At 39.7% G+C, this 7624-nt stretch overlaps 1 protein-coding gene across 4 annotated transcripts in view; it reads left to right on the top strand.

Moving 5' to 3' along the window:
* Positions 1-417: 417 nt before the first annotated feature.
* The window catches only part of LOC136862977 (solute carrier family 41 member 1), an 847982-nt gene continuing 840775 nt past the window's right edge, over positions 418-7624 (top strand). For 3 of the 4 annotated variants that reach the window (XM_067139280.2, XM_067139274.2, XM_067139275.2), the window contains exon 1: positions 418-554. The gene's annotated coding sequence lies outside the window, so the exon portion shown is untranslated. The remainder of the gene's footprint in view (positions 555-7624) is intronic. The other variant, XM_067139276.2, reaches the window with a different exon arrangement.

The raw sequence follows: 7624 nt of genomic DNA, 5'->3' as shown, positions 1-7624 counted from the left end.
AAAAATCAGATTTAACGAACAACTTCGTTGCTGTTTTTGTAAATACACGAAAAATATAACAAGCGTTTTTTCAAACTGTACTTAGGTTGTCGGCGGTCAGGAAAGTGGGATAGGGGAGAGTTGCGGAAGATTGCCACTGTTGTATCCTCCCAATTCCAGAGATCGATATATGGTGATAGTGATGTCAGTTGTAACACCCCCTCCCCGCTCCCGTGACGTTGCTGCTTCATTTTAAGGTAGTTTCAGGTATTAGCCACAGTTCTCGTAAATACATTAAAAAGAAAAGAAATGCGTTAGCGTAAGAGTGCGATGCTAGCATGACTAACGCGCTTCTAATTGAGGGTCTCTGGATGTCGCAAGGCCGTTGGGGTCTGCACGAGCGCTAGCCCCTCCTTACTCCCCACCTCCCGCTCACCATTGAACTTGAGAAGCTCAGGCAGAGAGGAGTGTAGTTGAAGTGTGGACACATGTTGCTGGCAGATTGACAAGGGGTGACACTAGCGCGCAACACCAAGCGCAGTTTGCCCATTGCGCTCGATTCACCCGCCGTGCCGGTAAGTGGATGTGTGTAGTTTTATTCTCGTGCTGGCAAGTGTTACCTTCTGCCGGCTCACTAGTACTGTGCCTATTCGTTTATTATTAGATGTCCGAGGTCACGTTGGCCTATATAGTTGGTCAAAGTTCAAATTGTTTACTGGTAAATCAAAAACATGTGACAGACGGATATTTTTAACATTCTTAGAACTTCCCCTAAAATCATCAAGTATTTTAATTTTTGAAGGAACATTTCGAAAATAGGGACAATTTATTTTCAATAACCCTTTCGATTTCGATCCTTTTACTTTACTACACGCAATTCACCCCCTAGAATTGCCTGGCAATAATTTATTATTGATACCATAGACCAAATCTCGATTCCTATTTTAAACAGAAGGAATTAGAAGGTGGCAGGTGAATTTTGAATCTGTAAATTTTAGAGAAAAATAGAACCTCTATTTGCAACAACCGGACGCAAGTATGACCCAGTAGCTGAATAATGAAAATCCTTGAAATTGCGGTAAGACTTACGAACAGGAGAAAGTAAGTTAGCGAGTACAAACGGAACACGGTAATTCCCACCCTCCTGCCCAAGAATCCTGTCCTATCATAACGTTTGGACTGTGCATTTCCCTTCCTAAAGGGAGAATCAAGTCACTCTTACTGCTTGTATTATGTTCTTGATACTGATAAGTGACGTTAATGTTCCTGGTAGTTCTGATACTTACTGCGAGATCCTACTTTGACTGAATTTGAGTAACGGAGCCCATGGGGAGGTAAGAGAAGCTATCACTCAAGGTAGCAAAAATTGATCGAAATGTTTAGTATGATGCTACAGTATTTAAAAATTAATGAGGTGTATTTAAACAAAACTGATATCGCATATATGCCCATTTTCTCAGGCACTGTACAAGATAGGGATCTGACATTTTGATTAAAGTCTTCTTCAGCAGTATTTTCCAACATTTATAAGGGCACAGGTTTATAATTTGTTTTGTTAGTGAGTATGTTGAGAATAATACAATGAATAGACAAGTAAATAAATTGAATGGTAGAGTAGCCTTGTTGACCAGCCTTGTTGATCAGATATCAGTGCAATCTGTTGCAATTCGTGTCAATAGATACCCTTTTCAGGACAATATTCTTGTAAAGTAGCGTGTCTTGAAAACTGTAAGCAACGGACTTTAAACACACAACATATTATTCGAATAACCATTTTGAGGGTACGATAAATCAACTTCGGTTACTTTTCTTTGCATTTAAAACCGGGCGAGTTGGCCGTGCGGTTAGGGGTGTGAGCTTGCATCCGGGAGATAGTGGGTTCGGACCTCACTGTCGGCAGCCCTGAAGATGGTTTTCCGTGGTTTCCCATTTTCAAACCAGGCAAATGCTAAGGCTGTACCTTAATTCAGGCCACGGCCGCTTCCTTCCCATTCCTTGGCCTTTCCTATTCCAACGTCATAAGACCTATCTGTGTTGGTGCGACGTAAAGCAAATAGAAAAAAAACATGCATTTAACTTTCTTCGTTTCCAAACTTCGTTCACCGGGCGAGTTGGCCGTGCGGTTATGGGTGCGCAGCTGTGAGCTTGCATCCGGGAGATAGTGGTTTCGAACCCCACTGTCGGAAGCCCTGAAGATGGTTTTCCGTGGTTTCCCATTTTCACACCAGGCAAATGCTGGGGCTGTACCTTAATTAAAGCCACGGCCTTAAAGCAGATTGTAAAGAAACTTCCTTCAATTTCTGAGAATGTTGTTTCTTTTCGTCCTGAGTCCATTTTCTTCCAGTTGTTAATTTCTTTCTCTCCTAAAATCCTGCCTTTCGTGTTACTTCTATGAAACGTGTTCTGTTTTTTATCGAATCTATTTTAGTTCCAGCGTTTTTCATATCCTTTTCAATTTCAATGAACCACGTTGGCTAGGATTTGTAACTGTTGAACAGGCTGAAGATGTGTTTAGTTAATCTATTTTTATTCATTCTAGTATAAATGCGTCCAAAAAACTGGAGTCCTCTTTTCCTCATTACGGTTGTCGCTTTCTTCAATTTTTAAATATAGCCTTCTGTTTGATCGTAGTCTAAATTCGGCATTGTTGTTTCTTATAGGTCCCATTATTATTATTATTATTATTATTATTATTATATATATATATATATATATATATATATATATATATATATATATATATATATATATATATATATTGCGAATGAGCCCATTAGGACTACGCAAAGTACTTAGAGACAGGCATTTGCCTTTCTTTGTGCCCACACTTCCTTCATTCGTTTGCTGTGTGCTTCTTTTCTCTCTTGAGACCATGTTGTTCCGGTCTTCTTCTTTGGTTTTTCCTCTTGGTCAACTTGCCACTTATGAACTTTGGTTCTGAAGATAACCCGGCTTTGGGTGTCTTCAGGTGTAATTCCTGCCAGTTTGAGATCTGTTTTAATTTCGCCAATCCATTTTATTGTGTCCGTTTTAGCTTTACTTCGGTTTTCATAAAATTCAACTATTTGCTTGGTAAGTCTATCTGGGTTCATCCTTTTTATATGTCCAAAGAATCTTAATCTGCGTTTTCTGATGTCGCTGTGAATGTTAGAAAATTGTTTGATTTCCTGTTTCCCTCTAAGGCGGTACTGTTCATCTACGAGTTTTGGGCCTAAAATTTTTCTAATGATCTTGCGTTCCTTTTTCTGAATATTTTCTAGATCAGTTTTCCTGTTCAAAATTAGTGTCTCTGATCCATAGAGGCATTCTGGTTTAATAACTGTATTATAGTGTCTTAGTTTAGCATGCTTGGAGAGACACTTTTTGTTATAGATATTTTGGGTGAGTCTATACGCAGTTTCCATTTTTTGGCATCTAACTTCATTGGCTTTTGTTTCCATTCCATTCTCCTGAATTATTTCACCGAGATATTTGAATTGCTGGACCCGTTTTATTTTGCCATATTTTGTCTCCATGAATTTAGGGGCTTCTTTGCTGCAGGTCATGTATTCAGTTTTTTCAAACGATATTTGGAGGCCGACTTTTTCCGCTGTTTCTTTCAGGAGTTCGATCTGGTTTATGGCTGTTGAAACGTCACGAGTTAAGATTGCCAGATCGTCCGCAAATGCCAGGCAGTCTACTGCTAATTTGCCCCTACCAAGAGTGATTGGTTGGTCAATCTTGAGGGCAGACTTCTGTTTGCGCCATTCCTGTATTACCTTTTCAAGGACGCAGTTGAAGAGTAGTGGAGAGAGCCCATCTCCCTGTCTTACACCTGTTTTGATCGGAAAAGGGTCTGAGATTTCCCCCATGAATTTAACCTTAGATTTTGTGTCTGTCAATGTCTCTTTTACAATTGCGAGTGTTTTCCGGTCTAGACCCTGTTCTTTTAATATCTGAAACAGTGATTGACGATCAACTGAATCATAGGCCTTTTTGAAATCAACAAAAGTACAAACTACATTTTTGCTACAAATTCTCTGATGCCTTAGGATTAACTTTAGGTTCAAAATTTGCTCTGGACATGAACGGCCTGGTCTGAAACCTGCTTGATATTCTCCAATTTTTGGTTCTAGTTGCTGTTGGGCTCTATCGAGAAGGCACTGAGATAAAATTTTGTAGGCAACAGATACCAATGAGATTCCTCTGTAGTTATTTACATCCTTTCTGTCTCCTTTCTTATGTAAAGGATGAATTAGTGCACTTTTCCAATCTTCTGGAATTTGTTCTGTTTCCCAAATCTCTTGGATGATACCGGTGAATTCTTTTATAGTATTTGGGCCTGCTGATTTGAGAATTTCTGCTATGATCCCATCCTCACCTGCAGCTTTATTCATTTTAAGTCGTTTTATCTGTCTGGTAATTTCTTCTTCATCCGGTGGTACTGAATTTGGGTTTGTGAAGTCAGGTTCCTGCGGTGGAAATCTTTGTGTTGGCTCTGGGCAGTTAAGCAGTTCTTCAAAATACCTTGCAAGTTCAGTGCAGTTTTCTTGATTGTTCAGTGCAAATTGCCCATTTACTTTCTTAAAGCAAAGGTTTTGTGGCTGATACCCTGTTAGCTTTGTTTTGAAGTTCTTGTAGAAATTTCGTGTGTGGTTTTTTTCGAAGTCCTTTTCAATTTCCAGTAGTTGATCTTTCTCGAATTTCCTTTTGGTCTGTCGGATTAATTTCGCTGCCTCTTTCCTGACTGCCAAAAACATTTTGTGATTCTTATCGGTCTTTTTGCTGTTCCACTTATTGTATGCATTCTGCCGGGATTGGATGGCTTGTTCACAGTCTGTGTTCCACCAAGGGTGTTTTTTTCTTTTCTGCAGAGGAATCAGTGTTTGTGCTGTTTCAATTAGTTTGGTCTTGAGTTGCTGCCAATTGTTGGACTGCTTTTTCTCTAATTCTTCGGTGAGAGATGGCTGGATCCGACTGGTATCAAATTTCGGAATTATTTGCTTCCTTCTTCTGAACCTTTGGGGTATCAACTGTAGTTTGACTCTTGTCAGATAGTGGTCTGAGTCTATGTTTGCACCCTTCCTTACTTGGACATTCATAATTTCTCTGTAGTCACGCTTCAAGGGATGTCTTCCCTCTCAACAATTCAGTTTTCCATTATCCCCTTCCTTTCAAAAAACAGTATTCCGCCTTTGTGTTTTAAATACATCTTGCATCAAGCATAAAATTGTAGCAACGGTGCTATGAAGCTATCGGGATGCTTGTGAAGTATGTCGCTCCCCATTAACCTGTGTGAAGTACTGTTTATATGCTGCCCTTGCGACCTTCGTTAGCCCTCGACATTCAAAATATAATGGCAGTTCGTCGATCCCACCGGTATTACCTCAAAAAATCGGAAGGTTGTGGCAGTCGAGCCACCCTTATTTAGCACACGATATTACTTTCTCGCTCCCATAGTGAGGAGAAAGCAAATAGCCTAGGTTCATCTCTGTGTGATGTCTCTCTCGTTAACAGCTATCTTCAAAATGTGAAGCTGTATGTTCAATGCGTAGAAGTACTGGAACATAAAAGAACTGTTTTTATCGCAACGAATGTGCTCTCGAATAGGCGGTGGTGGAGCGGGGAGTAGGAAGCACATTGCCGCCCCTTCCTCGGATTTAGGAATACCGGTACCAAAGAAAATTTGAAATTACTTACTAATGCGATTTCAGCTTTGTGAAATTTTGTTTCTGAAATATTTTATAATGACAGTAACATTACCGAATTTAAGAAAATCAATGCCGTTGTCCCGATGTGTCAACTACTGTAGAGGGCTCTTTCCTGGCGATAGCCAGAAATAGGCGAATATTTTTTCTGTTATGCAGAACAAATCTACAGGCACTCGTGTCAGATATTCCTGGGTTTCTGAAAAATCCATAACAGTTAATAATTATAATAATAATAATAATAATAATAATAATAATAATAATAATAATAATAATAATAATAGCGAATTTATTTATTGGGACATGATACAGAGTGGCATGATCACTGCCTTCTTACAAGTATATGGGATAGGGGCCGATGACTTAGATGTTAGGCTCCTTTAAACAATCATTATCATCAAGATGGGCGTATTTCATATCCAAGCCATTGCATATGGGATTTTTGAAACGGAAGGACACGGCTGTGTGGCTCGGGTTCCACGTAAAACTAGAGGTGTTTTATTTATTTATTTATTTATTTATTTATTTATTTATTTATTTAATAGCGAAATTCGGGAGTATGCACGTCCTTTAAATCGTAGTTATATTCATGATCGAGAACGACTGTTTCGCCTGCAGATAGTAACAATGTTGGTAAAGATATAATAATAATAATAATAATAATAATAATAATAATAATAATAATAATAATAATAGTAATAATACGTCCCGCCGGGTTGAGTGGCTCAGGCGGTTGAGGCGCTGGCCTTCTGACCCCAACGTTGCAGGTTCGGTCCTGGCTCAGTCCGGTGTTATTTGAATGTGCTGAAATACGTCATCCTCGTGTCGGAAGATTTACTGGCACGTAAAAGAACTCCTGCGGGACAAAATTCCAGCAACTCAGCGTCTCCGAAAACCTTTGTTCCGAACAGACTTGCCTCTTTTGTTTAATCTCTTCGGCTGTTTGGATTGGAAATTCTAAGACAATTATCGTTGAACGAAGCAAAGGGTCTTATTCTGTTCTTCGTTATCATAGTGGGACGTAAAAAAAGACATTATTATTGTTTACGTCCCTATTACTACAATAGGTCTTGAGATTCGCTGGAATATTGACCTAAAAAGTTTTATTCATGCCAGTAAATCTACTGAGTAGAGTATCGTTTTTAAAAGCTCTTAAATGCCAGCCGATTGTGCTACACATTTGGTCAATGACAGATAAAGTGAAATGGCGTATGGCTTTTAGTACCGGGAGTGTCCTAGGGCAAGTTCGGCTCGCCAGATGCAGGTCTTTTTTTATTTGACTCCCGTAGGCGACCTGCGCGTCGTGATGGGGATGAAATGATGATGAAGACGACACATAAACCCAGCCCTCGTGTCAGCGAAATTAACCTATGATGGTTAAAATTCCCGACCCTGCCGGGAATCGAACCCGAGACCCCAGTGACCAAAGGCCAGCACGCTAACCATTTAGCCATGGAACCGGACAATGACAAGTTATCCATACTGAAGAAATAAAGGCCACTGGTTACACTTGTTAGTTTAAATTACATTTGATGGCCGAAAACAAAATGTGAATAGCCAGTAATTTTTCAAAATACGATTGCTCGTGGGCGAGGAGTCGCTACTCTTGTTTACCGCAGTGGGTTAGGCGAGAGTGGGGCGAGCAGCGGGCACGACACACGAGTCTCCTATTACCGACAGGACAGGATGAATTTGAGGGAAATTTGTGTGAACTACAAATGCGAAACCAATGGACTGAATTAAGCAGAATGGAATACAAACGAACAACACAAGAAATGATTTGTCCACTTGCAAACCCTGTTAAATTCATCATAAACATACCGGAGGAAATTGGCAAAAATGACCTACGGCTAATCCCCAAGAGTTAATTTAATTATTTCTGGTATAATTCAGGTAAAAACTCTGATATCTCTCTTGTAGTCTGAATAATCCCACCAAAATGTTTTTAGAAGTATAAC

This window comes from Anabrus simplex, chromosome 2 (assembly GCF_040414725.1).
Source record: "Anabrus simplex isolate iqAnaSimp1 chromosome 2, ASM4041472v1, whole genome shotgun sequence".
Classification (NCBI taxonomy): domain Eukaryota; kingdom Metazoa; phylum Arthropoda; class Insecta; order Orthoptera; family Tettigoniidae; genus Anabrus; species Anabrus simplex.
This window is presented reverse-complemented; position numbering and strand designations above follow the sequence as displayed.